This window comes from Triticum aestivum, chromosome 7A, assembly GCF_018294505.1.
Source record: "Triticum aestivum cultivar Chinese Spring chromosome 7A, IWGSC CS RefSeq v2.1, whole genome shotgun sequence".
Lineage (NCBI taxonomy): Eukaryota > Viridiplantae > Streptophyta > Magnoliopsida > Poales > Poaceae > Triticum > Triticum aestivum.
In genome coordinates this window covers 28,634,159-28,661,994 of record NC_057812.1, presented here as the reverse complement: position 1 = coordinate 28,661,994, position 27,836 = coordinate 28,634,159, and positions in this window count along the sequence as shown.

Here is a 27,836-nt window from a genome sequence, read left to right as displayed (position 1 = left end):
ATGAACTCCTCAAACTACGGTCATCACCAGGAGTGGTCCCGATTATTGTCACTTTGGGGTTGCCGGATCATAACACATGGTAGGTGACTATAGACTTGCAAGATAGGATCAAGAACTCACATATATTCATGAAAACATAATAGGTTCAGATCTGAAATCATGGCACTCGGGCCCTAGTGACAAGCATTAAGCATAGCAAAGTCATAGCAACATCAGTCTTAGAACATAGTGGATACTAGGGATCAAACCCTAACAAAACTAACTCGATTACATGATAAATCTCATCCAACCCATCACCATCCAGCAAGGCTACGATGGAATTACTCACGCACGGCGGTGAGCATCATGAAATTGGTGATGGAGAATGGTTGATGATGATGATGGCGACGGAGTGGAGAGCAATCCTCCAACTCGGAGGCTTAGCTACGATCCCGTACTCGCCTAAGTTACAAAAATACTCCGAGTGGAGGGAAATCCTCCCACTCAGGGGCTTAGCTGCGATCTCGTACTCGGTTAAGTTAAAAACTACTCCGAGTGGAGAGTAATCCTCCCACTCGGGGGCTTAGCTGCGATCCCGTACTCGCCTAAGTTACAAAAATACTCTGAGTGGAGAGCAATCCTCCCACTCAGGGGCTTAGCTGCGATCCTATACTCACCTAAGTTATAAAAATACTCCGAGTGGGGAGCAATCCTCCCACTCGGGGGCTTAGCTGTGATCCCGTAATCGCCTAAGTTACAAAATAAATTCTGAGTGAAGAGCAACCCTCTCACTCGGAAACTTGGCCACACACTCCAAGCTGCGCCACAAATACAATGTATGGTTTCACTCAGAGCTGCATCACAAGTACAACGTATGGTTGCACTCGGAGCTGTGCCACAAATACAACATGCAGTCGCACTTTGAGGTGCACCACAAATACAACATATGGTTGCACTCAGAGTTGTGCCACAAGTATAATGTCTATTCCGAGTAGAGAGCAATCCTCTCACTCAGAACTACAACCTTGATCCTAGATTCGCCTAAGTCAAGAAATCAGGAAGCAGTGCAAATAAAGCAACCAAGTTTGGATAAATCCATGAAGGTTCAAAAGCCATCGGCAGAAGTAGTCGGGCGTCAAGCCCGATGGAGTTTCAACGATTACAAAATCACTTGGCATTCCGAGGCAAATAAAGTCAAGTTATTAAGCTTTTCACTCAGCGGGAGGAGGGCTAGCTGGCTCGACGAACTCATCCAGGTCGATTCCATCTGCGATACGAGTGGCAGCATCGATCAAGGTCTCCATGAAGGAGTGGAATTGAAGCTTCTTGGTGTTGGCGACCTTGAGAGCTACCAGCTTCTCTTCTTTAACTTCCTTGCAGTGGACTCGGACCAGAGACAGAGCAACATCAGCGCCGCACCCAGCCGATGACTTCTTCCACGCATGCACTACTAGGGAAAAGCCTAGCAGCAGCGCGGGTTTTGGGCCTCTCAGTAGCGCGGGGACCGGTGCTACTAATAAGGCGCTACAGCTAACGTATAGCAGTAGTGCCTGTTGTCCCACGCTACTGCTATACATGAATAGCTGTAGCGCTCTTTAGAAAAGGGCGCTGCTGATATTATCTGCAGCACTGTTTACTGGGAAGCGCTACTGGTAAGGCGGCGCTACTGCTAAATTTCCCCCCTCGCTACTACTAGTTTTATTAGTTTTTTCCCTGCATATTTGTTTTGTATTTTAATAGGCTTTATACAATAATCTTTAGCATATCATACACATACAAATGTAATCATAACATGTACATACAATTAGTCTCATCAAATCATGTCATCATCATAATCATCATCCAACACAAAGTGGTCTCTCGTCATCATCTCGAAAATAGTGATACAAGTCTCGATTACTTGCAAATAGCGATACAAGTCGGCCAGGGATTTCATTGAGTCGATTCATCAGAGACTGGAGGTCATTCTGGAACGTCACACCTGGCCAGAGTTCCGTGTCGATCGTGACACCGCCACCTTCAGTCGGACAAGATAGTCCAGGACACTGGTGAGGCGAGATTCCAGTCGCAGCACGTTCATGGCAGCTTCATCCTTACCAGGAGAGTTGATGGGATCCAGGCTCGTCTCAATCCGCCTAGTCTCTTCCTCGAAGTTTTGATAGAATTCTGCAAGCACAGAAAAATGATGAGTCGACAGTTCCATGATGGAAAGGTTTTTTTGCAAACCAGTCGGGAAAGGGAAGGTACCTTCAGGCATGAGGAACATCTTCTTGGCAAGGCCTCCAAGATAAGTCTCCAGTTCATCTCTCTTCCGAGTGAGATCTTCGACTTTGTCAGTCAGGGCCACCTTGTCCTTCTTCAGCTGCATGACTTGTTTATTCTCTTCATTAATAGCAGTCTTCAACTTGGCGTTCTCTTCTTCTAACTTGCCGACTGAAGCCAGCTTCTTATCAGCAAGTTCAGGTCTTTCTCGGGCCATCTTCTACGCTGCTGCAAGGTCGGGGTCCTTTTGCTCCAGATCCTGCTTCATTTTGTCTAAAGAAATAGCATTCTTCAGACGAGCTTGGAGTTGTCGGTTTTCACTACGCACATATGTTCGAGTGGAGTCACTCAGTTCAAAAGGCGAAAAAGACAAATGGCAAGGTGGTCAGTCGACAAGTTTTTACCTCCAGTGGTAGCCGCTTCATCCTTGGCCTTCTGCAAGTTTTCCTTGGCCAGCTCTAGGTTGATATTGAGTTGGATCTGCTTCCTCTCCAAGTCAACAAACCTAGCTCCAAGGTCACAGGATTTCTGAAGTGAACAAAAAAACAAGTCAGTTGCTTCTGAGTGATAAGATGTAAAGATCAGACTATTATGGCAAAAGAGTTTTAAGACTACTGTCGAATCCAACATTCAATAGTAGTCTCGGGGACTACACCCAGTGGGTGCACTTGGCGTGCCCCCACTGGTTCAATTTCCCACTCGACATGGTCCGCCCAGTACGAGTGGAAGGAGTAAAAATAGGAGAGAAAACATCATTTGTTCTCAGACCACGGCCGACTACCCGCAGTCGACCGTGGTCTTGGGGACTACACCCAGTGGGTGCACTCAGTGTGCCCCCACTGCTTCTGAGTTCACTCGAAAAGATCCGTCTAGACCGAGTGGCAGTATCACGAACAAACACCTCGCATAAGACCCCTGCCGAATCAAACATTCGACTGCTGTCTCGGGGACTACACCCAGTGGGTGCACTCAGCGTGCCCCACCAGTTCAAGAATTCAATCGACAAGAGCTACATGGAAAAAGTCAAAACACCTAGTGGGTGAGTGGTTGCAAGGTCCAGACTCATGATAGATGCACATTAAAGGTTCAAAACGCTCATCCATGGACATCTTACGAATAATAAAGCAGCAGTTGTAAAGTAGCATGTCCTAACAGAGCAAAGATCAAGCTGAAACACGACTCGAAAATCAACCACTTGCTTGGACGTTGGCTTGAAGGGCATAGCTGGCAACATAAGCGGCCTTGCTGGTCTCGTACACCACCTTCATTCGCGCCATCATCAAGCCTGCTTGGGACACGGCCTCCTTGGCAGCGCTTACTTCGTCTTCCGGGACGTGATGAGTGGCAAAGAGAGGTGTTGGTGGAACTGACGAGGTAGCTCCAAGAACTGAAGTTTGAGGTTGTGCAGTCGGAGCAGAAGGCTGAACAGTCAATACTGAAGGCTGAGCAGTTAACACATGATCAACAAAGGAAACAGAAGCCCGAGGTGGATCACCAAGTTGTGGGACGATTGGGTCAGACGCTGGTGTCGAGTGAGATGCTTTGCTCGCGGGCAGCTTCTTGCCCAGAGTCCTGCCTCTTCTTCCTGTGTTCCTTTGAGGCACAACCTCATGGTCATCATCATCTAGCAGTTCCATAACATTTGGTGGAGCTACAAAAACATTCGACCATAAGAACATTCAGTTGACCGAAAGAACAGTCGGCAAAGCAAGAACATAGATGTGGAGCTGTACCCGCTCGAGAGGTGGTTGCATCTTCAGTTTCCTCCTCATCTTGATCCTTGTAAATATCCATGGATGTCCCAAAAGTAGCAGCACTGAAAGTTTCAAAATTCACTCGGTCAAACAAGCGAATGAGTCGACGCGACAATAAACGTGGGACTCCTCGAGCAAAAGAAAAGCAAGGAGGAGAAACACATACGCGGAGGCAACAGGAACATCCACCTTGATCTAAGGCAGGGCCTTCCGAGGCTTTGTTGGCGCAACCTTGGGTTGCTTCAAGGCCTTCTCTGACGGATCGGATGTAGATCTCCGAGTGCTCTCGAGACCTGCCTACTTGGCGGGGCTACTTTGCCACGTCCACCTGCTGGGTCATGTGACTGCTTGGAACATTTCTCAGAACGAGGTGGCGAGTCGACCTCCTCGCTGCTGCTTGAGTCCTCACTTTCTTCATCACTTTCATCGTCAGATTTACAGTCGTCACTCTCGCCTCCGCTCTCCATTCCCTCCTGGACATGCTCTCCGTTTGGCATCGAGTACATCTCAGTATAAATCTGCAAGATAGGAGTCAAACAAGAATCAATCATGTTCAAAAGGGCAATTGCAGATCAGATAAAAAGACACTCGGTAACAAAGACCAGACCTTGTCTGGTTCATGATCGGCGTCGAATGGTGCAACTCTCCTAGACCCCTTGGGGTTTTCTTTATTTCTAGTGATGCTACGCAGCCATTGTGCCACCATCTCTTCGACGACCTCCTCCAGGTGGACCCAAGCGGTGTCATTAGTTCCCGAGTACATCCACATCGGATGATCGCGCGCTTGAAGAGGTTGTATGCGTCGACTAAGGAACAGCTCCAACAAATCCATGCCAGTCACGCCATCACGGACTAGTTGAACTACCCGGACGACTAGCAGTGACACCTCTCCTTTCTCTACTGGAGTCACGGTCAGTGAAGAGGGTTGGTGGACTCGCTCCATGGTGAAGGGGGGAAGACCGGTCGACTGACCGGGAGTGGGAACATCTTGGCAGTAGAACCAGGTCGACTGCCATCCCCTAACCAACTCGGGAAGGGCCATGGGAGGAAAAGTACTCCTACCCCTTGTCTGAATCCCTAAAGCCCCGCACATTTGGATCATGTGCGTCTTTTCGTCAGTCGGATTTGCCTTCTTCACAGTTTGAGAACGACAGGTAAAGATGTGTTTGAATAAACCCCAATGCAGATGACAGCACAAGAAGTTTTCACACAAAGAGACATACGCAACGAGATATGTGATTGTGTTGCGAGATAAGTGATGGAGTTGGGCACCAAAAAAGTTCAAGAAACCCCGGAAAAAAGGATGCGGAGGCAGAGTGAAACCGCGGTCGACATGGGTTGCGAGGAGGACGCACTCACCCTCCTGCGGCCGTGGCTCGGACTCTTTCCCCGGCAACCTCCAAAACCCGTTAGCAATCAAGCCCGTGCCGGTCAGATCCTCCAAGTCTTCTTTCTGGACCGTAGATCGAATCCAATCCCCCTGGATCCAACCAAGCGGCAAACCAAACCTCGACGACGACCCCCGACTCATTTTCTTGCCCTTCGTCGTTGCCTCCGCCTTCTTTGAGCGCTCCAAAGCCGTCGTCTTGTCCTTCCCCATGGCGATGGGACGCGCACGGGCCGAGCGGAGACGGCGAGAGCAGAGGAGAATGCGATGGAGGAACGGAGGAGGAGGAGGACGATTGGGACACATTGTGCATTACATCGACCCGAGTGCTATTTATGAGGCCACTTTCGAGTGGCTGGCGAGTGGGCCCAAGCAATCTAATCATATCCCGCAGCAGGTGCTCGCCCAATACGTGGCGAAAAAGATGGTGCGAAGATCGAGGCGCCCCTGTCAATCCACTCCGATGACTGCGGCAAGCTCCGGCTCTCGCGCTTCTCCAAAATTTTGAATCCCGTGGGATTCGGGAACCGCAGAGTAACCGATCGCGCCGAAGATCCCGCACCATAACTCACTCGAAGATTATCAACATAACTCACTTGACGACCTCTGAATTGATCAAGGCGACTGAAACGAAGTTGAAGCCCCAGCATGACTCCCTGATTCCGGTGACATGCCTCTGAAGCATGGAATCGAGATGGGACTAACTTCAACTCTTTTTTCACTTGGAGCTCAATCCATTCGGGGTCTAATGACGATGCCATGAACCTATGTAGGGTCATAGGCCTGACCTAGACGCCATACCCAAGGTCACTACCCTGGAGTCAAGAACATTCAAAGTACAACAAAGGATATCGACTGAAGTCACCTTAGAGTGCAATCCACTCGATCAGTTATCTCACTCGGATACCCCAATTCTATTCGACCAAGATGAAGTCACTCGACAATACAAGAAACCACTCGGAGTACAGAGGAACTAAAGCCACCCCAGGATGGCAACGGTCAGGCGTTCACTCCGTAGTCTTAAAAATCATTTATAGCTCTTTATAGCTGGCGTTATCAGTAACGCCCTGTCTTAACGTACATTGAACCTTGTGTAACTGAGGGCTGGAGGGGTCTGGTGCACTCTATATAAGCCAACCCCCTCCTCTGATACAAGGGTTGGCACCCCTTGTAACTCTCACGCAAAATCCAGTCGACCAAGCCTCCGGGCAACAAGACGTAGGGCTATTACTTCCTCCGAGAAGGGCCTGGACTCGTCAATCTTGTGTGCACAATCTCACCGTAGCTAGGGTCTTGCCTCCTCCTACATACCTCCTATTCTTACTGTCAGACTTGCTCCCACGACAATATCCACTCCCGGTTTGTCTAGATTTGATGGGTTCAAACCTTCAAGAAAATCTGACATCTACTTATTTGGCTTGTCTATTCACAGACCTCTTGCATTGCCGTAATCTGACAATATGCTGGTAGCGGAACAAACAGCAGCCGCCTGCCCTAGAGGCACATTTGTGTATGGAGCGCCACCCACCCTTGATGAGCTCCAAATATTTCTCCTCTCACCGAGGGCCGCCTCTCCTGAAAATATGCTCGATACCCTAAACATGTGGTATAAGTCGCTTGCTTTATTGACGAAAGCAAGAAATTATTGGCTCCCATTTCTTGAAATCATCTTGGCAGTGTCCAGAACCTTTGTGTGGGGGCATGCACTTTCCTTTTTACCACTCACTTTCTCTTGAGGTACAAGCCACCATGACTCGTGTCCCATAGAAGGGGGCCACTTGTTCAACGTTGGGAGCTTCATCTTAAAACTAGTCATATGACCCTATACTCACCCTGGGGTCAAGTAGCGACAGAAGAAGACACGAAAACTATGATGATCATCCAGGTCGATGTCATCCTGTGAAAAATTCTATACCTACTAATAAAGCAAGGTGCGTTTTTTCGATTTTTTTCATCCGGTCACTGTCGAAAAAAAATTCCGTATCCGAGGTGGTACAAAATTTTGGTGCGTCCGTTTGCTAGAAAAGAAAAAGCGTACAGGGGCCGTGCATGTTGCGGCCCGTCAAAACCAGCCCACCTATCTCCCAGCGCACACAGCTAACAAAACCCTATTTACCGCACGGGGCAATAAATAGTCGTACCTTTCGCATAGGGCAAAGGTTGTCCCAGCCCGTTTTATTTTTTTCTGCGTTTTATTTTTATTTTATTTTTTGATCCTTTCTCTATTTCGTTTTATATTTCCGGGAAACTCTAGCCTTTTAGTTTTTCTAAAAAATATAAAATAAATAAAAAACAGAATTTCGATTTGTGTTTTCAATTTTCAAAAACTAATTCAGAAATTTAAAATTTTGTTTATATTTTTAAAAATGTTCGAAACTTGAATCTTTTATTCACATTCCAAATTTGTTCAAAATTAAAAAAAATCACCTTTCAAATAAATGTTTTTGTTTTCCAAAACAAATTGAGATATCCAAAATAAAATTGCATTTTAGAAAATGTTCCTTTTTTGTAGAAAAAAATGTTCTCCAAAACAAACTGGGATTTTTATATTAAAATTGGATTTCAAAAATATGTTCCAGATTCTATAAATATTATTATTTAGTGAAATGTTCAAAAATTCAAAATAATGATCTTGGTTAAAATAAACACATTATAAAATTATTATAAATGTTTAAAACATGTAATTGTTTTAAAAAAATGTCCCCAAATTCAAAAAAAGATAATGTTTTTTCAAAGATTCAAGTTTTTAATAAATGTTTGTGAAAATATAAAAATCTCCCTATTTCAAATGTTGTTCATCTTTTTCCAAAATGAACGAAATTTTTTAATCACTTTTTGGGATTTCTAAAATTGTTCATGATTTAAAAATAGTTTGCAATACATGAATAGTAATTTACTTTTGGAAAATTTCAAAAAAAATAATTTTTTTTTTGAATATGATGATGCAGTATGTTCTTAAACGTTCGTGCTGGTTATTGGTAAGCAGGATCCGTTTATTCGACTGGCCAGCACCCAGTGGTCAAGTTTTTAGGTCGTGAGTTTGATTCGTCAAAGCCAGCCCACCTATTTCCTAGGGCACACAGCTAACAAAACCCTATTTACCGCACGGGGCAATGAATAGTCGTACCTTTCGCATAGGGCAAAGGCTGTCCCAGCCCGTTTTATTTTTTCTGTGTTTTATTTTTATTTTATTTTTTGATCCTTTCTATATTTATTTTTATTTTCCCTGCAAACTTTGGCCTTTTAATTTTTTTTCAAAAATATTAAATAGATAAAAAACAGAATTTCGGTTTGTGTTTTCAATTTTCAAAAACTAATTCTGAAATTTCAAATTTTGTTTATACTTTTAAAAATGTTCGACACTTGAAATTTATGTTGACATTCCAAAATTAAAAAAATCACCTTTCAAATAAATGTTTTTGTTTTCCAAAAACATCGAGATATCCAAAATAAAATTGCATTTTAGAAAATGTTCCGTTTTTTCTAAAAAAATTGTGTTCTCCAAAACAAATTGGATTTCAAAATGTGTTCAAGATTCTATAAATATTATTATTTAGTGAAATGTTCAAAAAATCAAAGTAATGATCTTGATTAAAATAAACACATTATAAAATTATTATAAATGTTTAAAACATGTAATTGTTTTAAAAATTGTTCCCAAATTCAAAAAAAGATAGTGCTTTTTCAAAGGTTCAAGTTTTTAATAAATGTTTGTGAAAGTATAAAAATCTCCCTATTTCAAATGGTGTTCATCTTTTTCCAAAATGAACGAAATTTTTGAATAACTTTTTGGGATTTCTAAAATTGTTCATGATTTAAAAATAGTTTGCAATACATAAATAGTAATATATTTTTAAAAATGTTCGACATTCCAAATTTATTCAAAATTAAAACAATCAACTTTCAAATTAATGTTTTTGTTTTCCAAAAACATCGAGATATCCAAAATAAAATTGCATTTTAGAAAATGTTCCGTTTTTTCTAAAAAAATTGTGTTCTCCAAAAAAAATGGATTTCAAAATGTGTTCCAGATTCTATAAATATTATTATTTAGTGAAATGTTCAAAAATTCACAGTAATGATCTTGGTTAATATAAACACATTATAAAATTATTATAAATGTTTAAAATATGTAATTATGTTAATAAATTGTTCCCAAATTCAAAAAAAGATAGTGCTTTTTCAAAGGTTCAACTTTTTAATAAATTTTTGTGAAAATATAAAAATCTCCCTATTTCAAATGTTCTTCATCTTTTTCCAAAATAAACGAAATTTTTGAATAACTTTTTGGGATTTCTAAAATTATTCATGATTTAAAAATAGTTTGCAATACATGAATAGTAATTTACTTTTGGAAAATTTAAAAAAAATAAAAGAAATGTTTGAATATGATGATGCAGTATGTTCTTAAACGTTCGTGCTGGTTATTGGTAAGCAGGATCCGTTTATTCGACTGGCCAGTACCCAGTGGTCAAGTTTTTAGGTCGTGAGTTTGATTCGTCAAAGCCAGCCCACCTATTTCCCAGGGCACACAGCTAACAAAACCCTATTTACCGCACGGGGCAATAATTAGTCAAACCTTTCGCATAAGGCAAAGGCTGTCCCAGCCCGTTTTATCTTTTTCTGTGTTTTACTTTTATTTTATTTTTTGATCCTTTATATATTTATTTTATTTTCCCTGCAAACTTTGGCCTTTTAATTTTTTTCCAAAATATTAAATAAATAGAAAACAGAATTTCGATTTGTGTTTTCAATTTGAAAGAACTAATTCTGAAATTTAAAATTTTGTTTATATTTTTAAAAATGTTCGACACTTAAAATTTTTGTTGACATTCCAAATTTATTCAAAATTAAAAATAATCACCTTTCAAATAAATGTTTTTGTTTTGCAAAAACATCGAGATATCCAAAATAAAATTGCATTTTAGAGAATGTTCCGTTTTTTCTAAAAAAATTGTGTTCTCCAAAACAAATTGGATTTCAAAATGTGTTCCAGATTCTATAAATATTATTATTTAGTGAAATTTTCAAAAATTCAAAGTAATGATCTTGGTTAAAATAAACTCATTATAAAATTATTATAAATGTTTAAAGCATGTAATTGTTTTAAAAAATTGTTCCCCAATTCAAAAAAAGATAGTGCTTTTTCAAAGGTTCAAGTTTTTAATAAATGTTTGTGAAAATATAAACATCTCCCTATTTCAAATGTTGTTCATCTTTTTCCAAAATGAACGAAATTTTTGAATAACTTTTTGGGATTTCTAAAATTGTTCATGATTTAAAAATAGTTTGCAATACATGAATAGTAATTTACTTTTGGAAAATTTCAAAAAAAATAAAAAAAATGTTTGAATATGATGATGCAGTATGTTCTTAAACGTTCGTGCTGGTTATTGGTACGCAGGATCCGTTTATTCGACTGGCCAGCACCCAGTGGTAAATTTTTTAGGTCGTGAGTTTGATTCGTCAAAGCCAGCCCACCTATTTCCCAGGGCACACAGCTAACAAAACGCTATTTACCGCACGGGGCAATAAATAGTCGTACCTTTCCCATAGGGCAAAGGCTGTCCCAGCCCGTTTTATTTTTTTCTGTGTTTTATTTTTATTTTATTTTTTGATCCTTTCTATATTTATTTTTATTTTCACTGCAAACTTTGGCCTTTTAATTTGTTTTTCAAAAATATTAAATAAATAAAAAACAGAATTTCGGTTTGTGTTTTCAATTTTCAAAAACTAATTCTGAAATTTAAAATTTTGTTTATACTTTTAAAAATGTTCGACACTTGAAATTTTTGTTGACATTCCAAATTTATTCAAAACTAAAAAAATCACCTTTCAAATAAATGTTTTTGTTTTCCAAAAAAATCGAGATATCCAAAATAACATTGCATTTTAGAAAATGTTCCGTTTTTTCTAAAAAAATTGTGTTCTCCAAAACAAATTGGATTTCAAAATGTGTTCCATATTCTATAAATATTATTGTTTAGTGAAATGTTCACAAATTCAAAGTAATGATCTTGGTTAAAATAAACACATTATAAAATTATTATAAATGTTTAAAACATGTAATTGTTTTAAAAAATTGTTCCCAAATTCAAAAAAAGTAGTGCTTTTTCAAAGGTTCAAGTTTTTAATAAATATTTGTGAAAATATAAAAATCTCCCTATTTCAAATTTTGTTCATCTTTTTCCAAAATGAACGAAATTTTTGAATAACTTTTTGGGAATTTCTTAAATTGTTCATGTTTTAAAAATAGTTTGCAATACATAAATAGTAATTTATTTTTGGAAAATTTCAAAAAAATAAAATGTTTGAATATGATGATGCAGTATGTTCTTAAACGTTCGTGTTGTTCATTGATAAGCAGGACCGTTTATTCGACTGGCCAGCACCCAATGATCAAGTTTTTAGGTCGTGAATTTGATTCTTCAACTTGTCTTTTTTTGGATTTATACTCGTACCTTACAAACACATGTCCTTTTGGTGCCTGCCAGTGGCTGGCCCAAACGCGAACTATTGTGCGTCCCATGTGCTATTTGAAGATAAAAGAGTATGCTCTCTTGCTATAATTGAAAGACATTGTGGGCACAAGCCAATAAAAAAATAATATGTTGAATTGGCTCTAATGAAAAGAACTGTAGGCACATGACCGCTAAAATAATCAAAGAGAATAAACCGTGATAAGGAAGGAACTGCCTGGTTATGCGTGGATTATGCTAATGAAACTTGATTTATGCATTGCAATTAGTAATCCATCCGTTACATCATAGTAGGAGAGAGTGGCGAAGCAACTGTGCCCTGAAGGTCGTCGCGTAGCCACCAAATGAGGAGGGAGCCACAACCCTGACACGAGGGCGACCCAAAGGAAAAAATGGCATGAGTTGGATGGTCGTCACCACGCCGATTAACCCACCACTATCAAGATCTTGCGGGCCAAACACGATCCGAAAGAAGACCACAACTCCTCGCTCTGTCGCCCCACTGTTGTGCTGACCGTTTTTGGTGCACATATCAATTATCTCTCATGTTGCTTCTCAAAAGAATATCTCTACCGTTGCAACGCACGGGCATATGTGCTAGTAAAATAATAATTCATAAAAGATTAGCCACATTATCCGACTGAGCATGTGTGTATGCTACAAATTACTAGGATGGACTGTACTTTCCATGTGAGATTTTACGGAATTTTAGATTAAGCCTTACATGGCGATGTTCCATCTTGGTGTGTACTAATAACATTGATCCCACGATTGTATCCAGGAAGAAAAAGAAGAACAATAAATCAAGAACATGTGAATCCTTATGCAGGTGAGATTTTGTTGAGCAAGTTATAAGTTATAGTTGCAGGATTAAAATCCATATACCTATGAGTTGTATATTGTAGATTCAGAAGACTAACCATGCAACAATAGAACAACGAAGAAAGTCATCGCTAGCCATCCGTGCTAACTCATAGGTAAATCTATTTTGATTTTTTGACTTGATAAATTTCCTAATGTTGATCCCTCACTTACTTGTGTGTATTATCTTCGATTCACGGATCAGACATTGAGACATGTATGCCGTGATTAATTCTCCCCATGTCCTTGGAGCATGGTAAATTGGTAATGGCAAATGAACAAATTATCTCTACATATATGTATCTTTGGGCCCCTTTTCCCCTGCAAAAAAAAAGATATATGTATCTTACATCATTTCTGGAAACGTCGTCCTGGTGTCATACTTGCTGCATGCTGCTCTTTTTTTCTCTGATCTTTGGCTCAGTTAATATATACCCTCTCATATTTCGCCATCTATGTATGCACAGTGCACACTCCGCTTGGCTCTCCAACTGCTTACCCAAAATCGGATTGCATCGCAACTTAATTTTACGATCCAATCACCATCTATGAAGCTAGATATCATATCTACAACCTTTTGCCATGGTACAATTTGTTGAGATATTAGAGGAAACTGGCCAGATCGTATACTCCGTTCGATATCGTGATTTCTGGCTTTGACTTGCTTCAAAATCCTTCCGGCATAATGAATGCAGTGGTTGGCCAGATGAATACATTGGTTGGCAGCCGACAAGTAATTATTGGCCAGATCATAGAGTCCAGCAAGGAGTTTGACTTCTTCCAGGCACGGATGCCTTGCTTTGCTTCATTGGCACGAATGTAATTTGCGTTCCTGGTCAGTTGTCGAGTGCATGTCGTTCCAGGCGATGAACCAGTGTGGGGGAAGACCTGGTCCAGGGCTTCAAACATGTAATTTGCATTCCTGGTCAGTTCTTGAATGCATGCCGTTGCAGGCGTCTATTGAGTCGATGTCTGAAATGTAGGCCTGTTGGATAAAAGGTAGACATGTACGTGTTGACAAGTTCAACGAGTTCCAATTGCCATTAACTGCGCCATGCCTGAGTTTATTTCGTTTGAAGCTCTGCCATGTACACAAACTGAAATGTTGCTCAGTTGGAACATTTCAAGTCTCCATACATGACAAGCCACGAACACCACTCGTCAGATGCAGCTAACGACCTGACCCTCGCGTCGCCTCCCTAGGGGTGACGCCAGGGGCGAACGCTCACGCTGCCAGAGACCCTCGCGTTGCTGCTTCCCCATCCGCCGCTGCCGTCGGCGTAGGCCGTGGTGGCGGTGGGCCCGACGCCAAAGGAACCGGGATCTGGACACGGCGGCAATATCTTGGTGCGGCTGGGGCGTGGCCGAGAGGGAGTTGCACGGAGCAACCAAGGCGGCGCCCTTGGTCGTGCAACGGCCACACTACCCTCTATGACCTACGGGATTCGAGGTCTCCGGCGATGGTGGGCATGGAGGCAGCCGTGGATCTGGATCCCACCCAGATCCATCGTCTAACTCTTCATGTGGATGGTCGGCGATGTGATGAGGGCTCCGGTGAGGGGATGAAGGATATCCACCAAAGAACTGGTGGCTGTATACGTCTTCATGGCGAAGCTCCGCGCGGTTCCAGCCAGCCGTGAGATCGTGCCGGCACGGCTTCCGATGAAAACAACACCTCACTACGGTCTTGATGGACGATGGCGGTGTCTCCGACGTTGTTTCCTTCTCTAGGCATCGTTATTGCAGGTCACGTCAACTCGATCGGGATGTTCCGGGGGAAACCCTAGATCTGGGTCTACCGGATCAGTCGATGATGGCGCCTTCGGTGTCGTTCTCCCTCCTAGGGGCCGGGTATCATTTTGGAGCAAGTGCTAGCTGGAGGGAGAAGAGGAGGAGCAGTGTTACATCTATCGCAAGGCCGACGGCGGATCCTGGCAGTTAGGAGCCGCGGAGTTTTGGCAAGGGGCGTGTGTGGATAGATACACGAAGGATGGTGACGTTGTTTGGTGCCGTGGTGGTGTCGACGACAGGCTTGGCAAGGTTGGTGCGTCAGTACCCGCTCTGGAGATGGATCGGTCAAAGATGGTAGCGGCGACCACTGAGAGTGCACCGGAGCGGTGTGTGACCCAGTGTCGGCATTGTGGCTTGGGTAGGGCATCTGGTTTTAGATGTTAGGCTTTGGTTCGATGTATTTTTGGTATTCGGCTCGGACATTCGGTACCCCTTCACCAAGGGGATGTGAGTAGCGACATGTATTGCCAAGATGATGGCTTCAGGCTTACTGATGTATTACTTTGCAAGGTCTTTGTGATTAATTAATAAAATGACTGCATGCATCACCCAGATGCAGAGGCTGGGGGTATATCCTACTTTTCCAAACAAAACAGAGAGCATCGGAGAGACCATAACACATCCACAACTCAACTACATCGCACAACTCAACTTCATCTTCTAGTGTTCTTCTGCCAAGACTATTTCGTTTGGTAGCAACAACATCATCATCGTGTTACCTAGTACTCCCATTTGCAGGTTTCGCCTGAATCAATAAAACTCGTACTTTACACACAGCACATCCATTATTTTAGACAATGGCATTGCCGTAACAAAAATATTCAGAGATTCAAGGGTTTGTAAATAGTAAGAAAAATTGAATTGACAGAACCACCTCATTTCTTTTAAAACTGCTATTCAGAGTATATATGGTGCTGTTGTAATTTGATAATTTCTATCCCATAAAAATGTTACATAAATACAGAAGTTAGAAATGGCTGTCGGCATAGCCCTGAGTCCCGTCGGGACAGACCTATGCCGACGGCCCCCGTCGGCATAGGGCCGTCGGCAACATATACGTCGGCATAGCCAGGGAGGCCGTTGGCATAGAAAAGTCGTCGGCATAGATGCTTTCCCGACGGGGGCCATACATCTATACTGACGGCCCTGGCCGTCGGCAACAATCACGCCTAACGGCGGCCGCCGTCAAGTTTGCCCAATGACTGGTCGCCACGTGGCACCCCTATGCCGACGGCCTAGCCGTCGGCTTAGTCAGAAACTATGCCGACGGCTAGACCGTCGGCATAGGTGTGCCACGTGGCGACCAGTCACTGCGCGTGGACCAGGGATATGCCGACGGCTGGGCCGTCGGCATAGTTTGAAACTAAGCCGACGGCGAGGCCGTCGTCACATTCCTTCATATAGAGCTCCCAGTAGCTGACACGTGGGCGCCTATGCCGATGGCCTAGCCGTCGGCATAGTTTTTAAACTAAGCCGACGGCTACGCCGTCGGCATAGGTGCCACGTGTCAGCTACTGGGAGCTCACGCCAGCCCTATGCCGACGGCACAGCCGTCGGCATAGTTTGCTTTTGATTTTTTTTTCTTTTTTCTGTTTGTTTTCAAATCAGTTCAATTCAAATAACAGCACATATCAGCAGCACATATCAGCACATATCAACGAACGTAAGCATAAGCATCATCACAACAATAATTGCATAAGCATGATCACACACAAGTCTCTAAATGATCATCATCATAACCAACATAAGCATAAGCATATAGAAAAGCACACAAGTCATCTAAATGATCATCACCACACAAAAGTCATCTCAAGCATCATCACCACACACAAGGCTTAAGCGCCAGGACGTCGAGCACTGCGGAGGTCGTCACCGCCAAGAGCGCCAAAGCCCAGGTCGTCATTGCTAGCGGCAGTGCTACCACCAAGACCGCCTCCACCTCCGCCTCCGCCTCCGTGGATCGGAGTGGTCGGGCTCCGTGTCTCCGGAGTGCTGCGAAGACCACCGCCAACGGTAGACCCACCTGTTCCCTAGATGTTGAAAAGACATATTAACGGGATATATGACTGTGTTGAAAGGCATGGCATGCTTTGGGTGAATAGATTGGGGATGAACTAACCGGCGAGGGGCCAGCGTTCTGTGCCACAAACTCCTCAAAGCTCAGCAGCACTGTTTGTGCTGGAGGGCATTGTGCTGGAGGGAACTGAGGACACCTGCCGGCCGCCATTTCCTGAAAAGCCTGCTGCATCTGGCTATCCCTCTGCACTTGGTGTTCATAAAGCCTCTGATGCCACGCCATGGTCTCCTGGCGTGTGTACTCTAGGTAGGCCTACGGTATGACATGATGGAACTCATAAAACTACTAAATGCGGAAAATAAAGTGAGCAATGAAGATAAGAGGGAAAATACTCACAGATTGTTGCTCCTGAAAGAGGAACTGTGCACTGGTCACTGGCTGGCTCGTGCGCTGGCTCAGGCTCGGGTCGATCCGACGAAGCTGTTTGTAGGAGATACTAGGAGTGATCACAGCATCGAGAACCGCCTCCCGACCGTGCTCCTTGGGCCCCATCCTCACCACCGCCATGTCGTCCAGAGGCACCGCAATGGGGTCAGGTGTGTCAGGATGTAACTTTAGATACGCTTCGGAGTAGGCCGTCTTCCTCCCTGCGGTCTTCTTGCCATAGTACTTGGGCTCGCCAGGCTTGGGGTCCTTCCGCGTATGGGCGATCTCCCACGCCTGCATGTGTGAGAGCGGCCGCTTCAGTTTCTCCTCCTGCACCACCAAACAGAGGTTAGTCATACATAAGAAAGTGATGGTAAATAGAAGAAGAAGAATGTTTAATGGGGTTAGTCATACATTAACTGCCTTGTGGAGATAGTGGTTTCGGTTTCCCTGAGCATGTACTCCCTCCGTCCCTCGGTTAGCCTTATTTTTGGTTCTCATAGCCGCCCAGGCTCCATCCTCATCACACCAAAGATCCACCAATGCCGCCCAGGACTCGTCTTTTCCATAACACCAATTTGGACACACCTACATAATAAAAGCATAATGGCATGTAGGTGTCCAAATTGGTGTTATGGAAGCATAAATCATAAAGCATAAAGCATAATGTACCACAACGTAATGAAAGCATAATGAAAGCATAATATATGAAAGTATAATGAAAAATCTTTTATACTTACTGCCAAGAACTCGGGCCTCTCCAAGGTAATGCCCATCCTCCGCGCTTCTTCCTTGGTCATCTTCACACCAAGAACGTCGTGGTAGTATGTGGAGATGGCCACATAGCGCACCTCGTACTGCATCTGGCGGGCCTTCTTCTTGCATTGGCGCAGCACCATCTGGTCCGCTCTAGCCGTGTGCTCCAGAAGAACTCGATAGAATTTCTACAATCATGCATGAAACAAGAAAGGAAGAAGCCATGAGTTAAATCATTCATGAAACTAGAATGGACTTGTGCTTCTGAAGAGAACTCACCCAGAAAGTAGTGATCACGGCCTTGGCATGGGTCTCATGGTCCACGTGGCGGGCCGCTTCCCAGTGGTCCCAGCTCGTGGCCAAAACCCAACGGTCCGGCTGCCTGACTGGATCCGGACAGTACAACCCCGACCAATATAACTTCAGCAAGACGGTGATGAGGCCGTTGGGAATACGGACCCCTTTAGAATATATCCAGTTGCTGCAAAAGAATGAACTATTAGCATGTGACAAGCAAAATAAATAACAACCGGAATAAGCATGTGACAAGCAAAATAATGAACCACTTACTCTTTTCCCGTGGGCTCAATGAGCCACTTCTGCTCCTCAGTAGCAGGAACCTGCTTTGGTAGCTTTGCGTTGCCATGCAGCCACTCCTTGTTGTCAACCCCCTTCCCATCACCACCATCATCCCCGCCACCACCCTCCTCCTCGCCTGCCTCCCCCTCCCCAATCTCCTCCCCAACCTCCTCCTCCTCCTCCTCCTCCTCCTCCTCCTCCTCCTCCTCGCCTGCCTCCTCCTCCACCTCCTCCTCCTCCTCCTCCTCCTCCTCCTCCTCCTCCCTAGAGTGTACCTCACTAGAGGAGGGTACCTCACTAGAGGAGGGCCTCGAAGACAACACCCCTAAGTCGGTGAGGGTGCGCTCTTTCTGGCCGCAACCCCTTGTAGTGGCTCTCCCCCCCAGCACCTCGTCCTCTAGAGGCTCCCCCCGCCCCCTCCTCCTCTAGGGTCACCTCTCCCTCGACCTCCCTGTGAGGAGTCATCGTCAAGTAGCCGAGGGGGAGGATTACGTGCTCGACCACTCCGACTAGGCAGGCCGACGACCTTGCGTAGGAAACCCACACCGTCGGCCTTCCCCTTGCCCATGTTCCACGAACCTGCATTGAAAAGAGAAAAAGCAATTAGTAAATTAATGAAATGAAGGAAAAGGCATGATAATAAACACATTAATAAAAATGCATAAAAAGGCATATTCCTAAACTATAGAAAAAAACTTGAAATGTACATCTGCTAGAACCCATATGAATCATCACTGTTGTAACCTCTTTCTCGGTCCGTCTCATCATCACTATCAATCATATCATCTTTGTTGTCCGACAGAGGTGGAGGCTCTTCCTCGTCGTCAGCGTCTTCGTTTAACTTTTCTAGCATAAGTATGTCATTTTCATTAACAATGGTCTCACCATCATTTCGTGCATCGTCGATGTTTGGGTCCACATCATCATCACCCAATGGTCTAGCGTCATCGTTTCTGACCACATCATCATCATCATCATCATCATCATCATCATCAGGTTGCTCTTGATAGAACACTCCCTTGTATGTCATGGAGTTAATGTTGTAGTAATCGTCTTCATTCGGGTCTGGTAGCTTACCATGTGGCGACACCTTGAACACAACTTCCCAACCTTTTAGATACACTTTCTGGCATGGGTAAGGCAGATAATATACTTGTGTAGCTTGGGTAGCCGCAATGAAGAGATCGGCTCCGGCATAGACGGTTGATGGTTTAACTTCGACCAAACCAATGGAAGGCGTATGTTTTACCCCCTCCCGCGGATCGAACCATCGGCATTTGAACACAGGCAGACTTAGGGTCTCACGCCCCTGGCGGAATTTAACCTCGTATATATTTTTTACCCTTCCGTAGTAGTCTACTGAATTTTGACCGGGGGTGTACACTCCAGTATTTATAGTTTTGGGATCGGGGCGGCTGTTTTGGTGCTCCTCTGTATGGAAGCGATACCCATTCACATCATACTTTTTACATGTCATGACGGCAGGGTCAAAACCCATGGAAACCCATCTCAATTCATCATCCATAGATATGTTTGGATCTTTTCCCTACAAGTATAATGGAAATTGTTGCGTGCATTAGTTCGGTTAACTAATAAATGTTGGAGTAGGTATTTAATAGGGGAGTGTGGAAAATTACTTTCTCCATGAACCAAGCAACAAATTTTTTACGTCCAGGGTTTCCATGACGGAGAAGAGTAAGTGCCTCCGCCTCAGTAGGAGGATTCACTCCCGTCCATTCCTCTTGAACGAAATCACTAAAAAAGATAAGCGGTGTTAGACCGGGACTAAGTGAACATGAAACATGATGATGTGGAAGACATAAAGGAATAGTGTAGTGGTATTACCTCATCCACACTTTCTCAACTTCCTTGATGTTGTGCAAGATATAGAACATGAGGTCCTCCCACTCTTGTCGTGGCATGTTATAAGATTTCGAGGCCCCAGCCCTCCCACCTTGCGCGTTGAATAGATCGAGCCTGGGTTGATACTTGGGCTCTTCTATATTGTATCGAGGCACCTTGTTATGTAGATGGGGAACGTGGTCTGGATAGTATGATGTCCTGAGGTCTGACACTTCCTCTAGGATAACTGCCTCGGCTATGGAAGCTTCAATCTTAGCTTTGTTTCCACATTTCCGTCGGAGATGCTTGTTCTGCCTCTCAGGGCCGTACTGCCAGCAATTTTGCACAGGGCCCCCCAACAATACCTCGTTCGCGAGGTGCAGAATGAGATGTGTCATTGGAGTAAAGAAGCCTGGCGGAAAGATCTTCTCTGGCTTGACTATCAACTCCGGTGCCTTTTTATGCAATTTTTCAATCACCTCTTTACTTACTTCTTTAGCACAGAGCGTGCGGAAGAAATGGCTAAGCTCGGCAAGCACTCGCCAGACATGCTCGGGGACATAGCCTCGAACCATCACCGGCATTATCCACTCAATCCATACATGGTAGTCATGACTCTTCAGGCCGGTCACTTTGCCCGTTGAAAGATTGACTCCCTTACTTATATTCGATGCATAACCATCGGTGAACTTCAAAATTTGTTTCAGCCAGATAAGTACTTCTTTTTTTTCTGGCGGTTTAAGGACAAAGTCAGCATCTGGCTTGAACCAGTTTTTTCGACCGCCTGTGGGAGGCTTCATGTTCAGGCATGGTCTATCACAAATTCTCTATTGATCGGCTCTAGCTTTTACGTTATCCTTCGTCTTATCAGGAATGTTGAGGATCGTGTGGAAAAGGGACTCTGCCACATTCTTTTCGGTGTGCATCACATCAATATTGTAAGGAAGTTTGAGGTCCTTGAAATAGGGAAGCTGCGAGAAGGGGGTAATGTGAGTCCAGTTGTGCGTCTCACCATATCCCTCGAAGCCTTTGGCTTTGGCTTTGCCTTTGCCTTTGACTTTAGGCTTGAGAGCTTTTAGCTGAGCAAGAACATCTGCCCCCGAAAATGTTGGAATCTCGGTTACTTCATGAACAACCCGGCCTTTCGTGAAGTTCTTCTTGTCTTCCCTGTCTGGATGGTCTGGAGGGAGGAACTATTGATGCAGGTCAAAGGCTACATACTTGCCACCCTTACTCAGCCAAATCATTCGCAGAGCCTGCATGCACACTGGGCATGGCATCTTCCCACTTGTACACCATCCGCAGAATAGAGCATAGCCGGGAAAGTCATGCATGCAATAGTGTAACCAAACTTTCATCAAGAAATTTCTCTGCAGATCCCGGTCGTATGTCAACCTCGGAAAGTACCAAGAATGGTGCAAAGCATCCACAAGCGGCTGCATAAACAAACCATCCTCACCGACCACCTCAATGTACCGAGACGAACCGCACTTCCTACAGTACTTGTCATCCGCATACTCGTGCCTAAACAAAAGGAAATTCTTCGGGCAAACATCTATTTTCTCATAATCCATAAAGAGTGCCTTCATGATTTTCTTTGTATCGTACATGCTTTTCGGCAGTTCATGACCCTCAAGGAGGCTGTTAGCCCATACTCCCAGGAATGCTTCAAAGCATTTCTGGCTACAGCCGTACTCAGCCTTGACTGCAATCAGCTGCGAGATGGCATCTAGCTGAGATATTTTCGCACCCGCATAAAGAGGTTTCTTCGACGAGGCCAAGACCTCCAAGAAGGCCTTTGTGGTTGCCTCCGGCTCCTCCGGTTCATTCTCTGAAGGTGTCGCATTTGCCGTTTCTGCAACAATGACATCATCTAGCATGTCCCTGACCCCGTCGTCCTCATATCCATCAATGCGTTGTCGCATCACCTCCTCTCTACCACGGTCCTGCTCGGCTATGTTTGTCGGCGACATGTCAAAGTTTGGCATATGTCCGTGCATGCGAAGGTGCTCACTCATGTCCGTCTGATTTCTACGGTGACATCTGGCACATCTCGCACAGGGGCATTGTGGGATAATTCTCATTGGACGACGGAATATCTCCTTCAAATACACATCGGTTTTTGCGATCCACTCTGATGTTACTCGATTCCGACGGATAAAACCACTGTACATCCACTGATTATCTGCCATCCTCTGCTTTTTTGCAAGCCACACAACATAATTAAGGATTCACTTAAATTAATCACATCAAATTTTCAGTTTCTACCGCGTTTAATCCACCTACATCTCTAATAGGTAAAGATGGGTCCTAATCCCACCCGAGGATGTGTAGATTGAGTACGTTCTCCATTCTACCCCGTTCTGAGACAAAATTTCGGCAGCACCTCCCCGCTGTTCTCCAGATACACGTCTCGGCAAATAGTCGAGAGAATGTGCTCCGGAGAACAATGGGGAGGCGCCGCCGAAATCCTGTCTCAGAATGGGGTAGAACATGGAGAGCATACCCAATCTACACATCCTCAGGTTGTCCATGGAAAACGCTGGACAATCCGAAAGAGCTGCGGTGATAAATATGCAATTGAATGCATATTTATCGATGCAACCCTTTCGGACGGGAGACGCCTAGGTTACGCCACTTGACTTGAGAATGAAATCTAGTGATATGAAAAAATGGAGAAGATGGACTTGTAGCTCACTCTCGGTTGTAGAGGAAGTAGTCGAACAGTAGAGGGATGCTCAGGGGGACCAACGCGTCAGACAATGGTCACTTTGATGAATGCAACACCACAAAGCCTGCAAATTCCATCACGACAAATAATTAGAACATCACAACTTATAGAGCATATTTAAAACATTTAAACATGCATTCATTTATTTTTGCATCATGTAGGCAAAAAAACTATAGGGACTCATCATCCATTCGTCATCATCATCATCATCATCTATTCGTCATCATCATTGATTCATCTCATTGAACCAATTTTTTTGTAGGATATGCAATATATAGCATCTCATCGAACCACATATATAGCATATCATCTATCCATCTATATATCATGATGTAATATCCACTCATCTATCCATCTATATATCAACAACAATTTTATTTCTCAACTAACCCATCAACAACATTTTTATATCTTATAATCCATCTATCTAACTATTTATATACCTAACTAATATATCCATCTAAACCCTAAACAAACTAACAAATCTATCCTGTGGCAGCAGCAAGCACAGCAAGCAGCAACTAGTGGCAGCGGCAGCGACGGCAGCAAGCAGTAAGCAGCAGCGCAAGCAGCAAGCAGCAAACAGCAAGCGGGGGCCTCACCGGCGGGGCGGCGACGGGGCGGAGCAGGGCGGGGCGGCGACGGGGCGGAGAAGGGCGATGACGGGGGGGGGGGCAGTGGCGTCAGGGACGGGGCGGCCGAGGATGGGGACGGGCCGGCCCGGCGGCGACGGCGGATTTGGGCGGTGCGGCGGCGGTGGGGGAGGGGATGGGGGCGGCGCGACGGCGGTATGGGAGAGGATGGGGGCGGCGATGGTGTTGGGGCGGGGGCGGGGCGGCGCGATGGCGGTAGGGGAGGGGATGGGGGCGGCGGTGGTGTTGGGGCGTGGGCGGGGCGGCGCCGGAGTTGGGGGAGGGGATGGGGGTGGCGGCGCGGCGAGGCTTGGGTGGAGCCGTCGGCATATGTATATTCTTTTTTTTTCATTATTTTAAGGTGCATTTTTCCTAACACATAAATATTACTGCATTCTGCCCGTCAGAATAGATAGTTTTCGGCCCAACGTGGTTGTTTCCCCCCTCCGTGACACGGCGGCAGCGACCACCTTGAGGGGTGCACACCCCAGATCCGCGTGTCGGGTGCCTGCGACAACCATCACACTTCCACAAGCGTAGGAGGGGCCACCGCAACACCTGGCGGCATTGCTACCCCCCCTCCGGTACCCCGTCCCGTCTAACCCTCACGGACGGTGCCGCCGCCGGCACCTGGAGGGGGGAAACGGATGCGTCGGGTCTACACGGAGGGGATCTTGCCGTGGGTCTGGCCCGGATGTTGCTCCAAAGTGTTCCTATGGGCTGACCTAACACAACCGGGTGGATACGTCCACTGCTCAAAGCCCGTCCGTGCAAATTCAAAGGGGTAGATCCCGTGGTCAAACACTACAGGGTTAGGCGGGACGGGGGCCCTAGGGGGGCAGCAATGCCATCGGAGTGTCACACCGGGACCTCATACATGCGGGATGGTGTGCTGGCATGTCCGAAGAGGCGGCACGCGTCTCCGGGGTGTGGCCCCCCCTCACGGACGGCGCCGCCGCCGGCACCTGGAGGGGGGAAACGGACGCGTCGGGTCTACACGGAGGGGATCTTGCCGTGGGTCTGGCCCGGATGTTGCTCCGAAGTGTTCCTATGGGCTGACCTAACACAACCGGGTGGATACGTCCACGGCTCAAAGCCCGTCCGTGCAAAGTCAAAGGGGTAGATCCCGTGGTCAAACGCTACAGGGTTAGGCGGGACGGGGGCCCTAGGGGGGTAGCAATGCCACCGGAGCGTTGCACCGGGACCTCAAACATGCGGGATGGTGTGGTGGCATGTCCGAAGAGGCGGCACGCATATCCGGGGTGTGGCCCCCCTCACGGACGGCGATGGCACGGTAGTATACGTTCTGTGGTAACGATGCGGCGTGAATATTATTAAATACTCGGAGCGCGATAAAATCATGAGTTTTTTACACGACATGGGTACATGTGCTTTAGGACTGATGGGAATTTTTCATAATTTTTCGTCATGGAGAAGTATCTGAACAATTCCCTCTTACGCGGATTGCTCTTCGCGTGTCTACGACTGTGACCGGCGGCCTCTGGGGCTAGCATGCCGCCAAATCTTGTGTAGGAGGCCTCTCACAAATCTGGAAGTGTTGTGGCGGGTGCTAACGCCCGGCACGCATCTCCGGGGTGTGCCCCCCCTCACAGATGGTGCCATCGCCGCCGGCACCTGGACGGGGGAAACGGACGCGTCGGGTCCACACGGAGGGGATCTTGCCGTGGGTCTGGCCCGGATGTTGCTCCAAAGTGTTCCTATGGGCTGACCTTACACAACCGGGTGGATACGTCCACTGCTCAAAGCCCGTCCGTGCAAAGTCAAAGGGGTAGATCCCGTGGTCAAACGCTACAGGGTTAGGCAGGACGGGGGCCATAGGGGGGTAGCAATGCCACCGGAGCGTCGCACCTGGACCTCATACATGCGGGATGGTGTGGTGGCATCTCCGAAGAGGCGGCACACATATCTGGGGTGTGGCCCCCCCTCACGGACGGCGCCGCCGCCGGCACCTGGAGGGGGGGAAACGGACGCATCGGGTCTATACGGAGGGGATCATGCAGTGGGTCTGGCCCGGATGTTGCTCCAAAGTGTTCCTATGGGCTGACCTAACACAACTGGGTGGATACGTCCACTGCTCAAAGCCCGTCCGTGCAAAGTCAAAGGGGTAGATCCTGTGGTCAAAAGCTACAGGGTTAGGCGGGACGGGGGCCCTAGGGGGTAGCAATGCCACTGGAGCGTCGCACCGGGACCTCATACATGCGGGATGGTGTGGTGGCATGTCCGAAGAGGCGGCACGCATATCCGGGGTGTGGCCCCCCTCACGGACGGCGATGACACGGTAGTATACGTTCTGCGGTAACGATGCGGCGTGAATATTATTAAATACTCGGAGCGCGATAAAATCATGAGTTTTTTTACACGACATGGGTACATGTGTTGTAGGACTGATGGGAATTTTTCATAATTTTTCGTCATGGAGAAGTATCTGAACAATTCCCTCTTACGCGGATTGCTCTTCGCCTGTCTACGACTGTGGCCGGCGGCCTCCGGTGGCTAGCATGCCGCCAAATCTTGCGTAGGCGGCCTCTCACAAGTCTGGAAGTGTTGTTGCGAGTGCAAATGCCCGGCACGCATCTCTGGGGTGTGCCCCCCCCTCACGGACGGCGCCGCCGCCGCCGGCACCTGGAGGGGGGCAAACGGACGCGTCGGGTCCACACGGAGGGGATCTTGCCGTGTGTCTGGCCCGGATGTTGCTCCAAAGTGTTCCTATGGGCTGACCTTACACAACCGGGTGGATACGTCCACTGCTCAAAGCCCGTCCGTGCAAAGTCAAAGGGGTAGATGCCGTGGTCAAACGCTACAGGGTTAGGCGGGACGGGGGCCCTAGAGGGGTAGCAATGCCACCGGAGCGTCGCACCGGGACCTCATACATGCGGGATGGTGTGGTGGCATGTCCGAAGAGGCGGCACACGTCTCCGGGGTGTGGCCCCCCTCACGGACGGCGCCGCCGCCGGCACCTGGAGGGGGGGAAACGGACGCGTCAGGTCTACACGGTGGGGATCTTGGCGTGGGTCTGGCCCGGATGTTTCTCCAAAGTGTTCCTATGGGCTGAGCTAACACAACCGGGTGGATACGTCCACTGCTCAAAGCCCGTCCGTGCAAAGTCAAAGGGGTAGATCCCGTGGTCAAAAGCTATAGGCTTAGGCGAGACGGGGCCCTAGGGGGGTAGCAATGCCACCGGAGCGTCGCACCAGGACCTCATACATGCGGGATGGTGTGCTGGCATGTCCGAAGAGGCGGCACGCGTCTCTGGGGTGTGGCCCCCCCTCACGGACGGCGCCATCGCCGGCACCTGGAGGGGGGGAAACGGACGCGTCGGGTCTACACGGAGGGGATCTTGTCGTGGGTCTGGCCCGGATGTTGCTCCAAAGTGTTCCTATGGGCTGACCTAACACAACCGGGTGGATACGTCCACTGCTCAAAGCCCGTCCGTGCAAAGTCAAAGGGGTAGATTCCATGGTCAAACGCTACAGGGTTAGGCGGGACGGGGCCCTAGGGGAGTAGCAATGCCACCGGAGCATCGCACTGGGACCTCATACATGCGGGATGATGTGGTGGCATGTCTGAAGAGGCGGCACGCGTATCCCGGGTGTGGCCCCCCCTCACGGACGGCGATGACACGGTAGTATACGTTCTGCGGTAACGATGCGGCGTGAATATTATTAAATACTCGGAGCGCGATAAAATCATGAGTTTTTTACACGACATGGGTACATGTGCTGTTGGACTGATGGGAATTTTTCATAATTTTTCGTCATGGAGAAGTATCTGAACAATTCCCTCTTACGCGGATTGCTCTTCGCGTGTCTACGACTGTGGCCGACGGCCTCCGGGGGCTAGCATGCCACCAAATCTTGCGTAGGCAGCCTGTCACCAGTCTAGAAGTGTTGTGGTCGGTGCAAACGCCCGGCACGCATCTCCGGGGTGTGCCCCCCCTCACGGACGGCGCCGCCGCCGCTGGCTCCTGGAGGGGGTGAGGGAAACGGACGCGTCGGGTCCACACGGAGGGGATCTTGCCGTGGGTCTGGCCCGGATGTTGCTCCAAAGTTTTCCTATGGGCTGACCTTACACAACCGGGTGGATACGTCCACTGCTCAAAGCCCGTTCGTGCAAAGTCAAAGGGGTAGATCCCGTGGTCAAACGCTACAGGGTTAGGCGGGACGGGGGCCCTAGGGGGGTAGCAATGCCACCGGAGCATCGCACTGGGACCTCATACATGCGGGATGGTGTGGTGGCATGTCCGAAGAGGCAGCACGCGTCTCTGGGGTGTGCCCCCCCATCACGGACGGCGCCGCCGCCGGCACCTGGAGGGGGGTAAA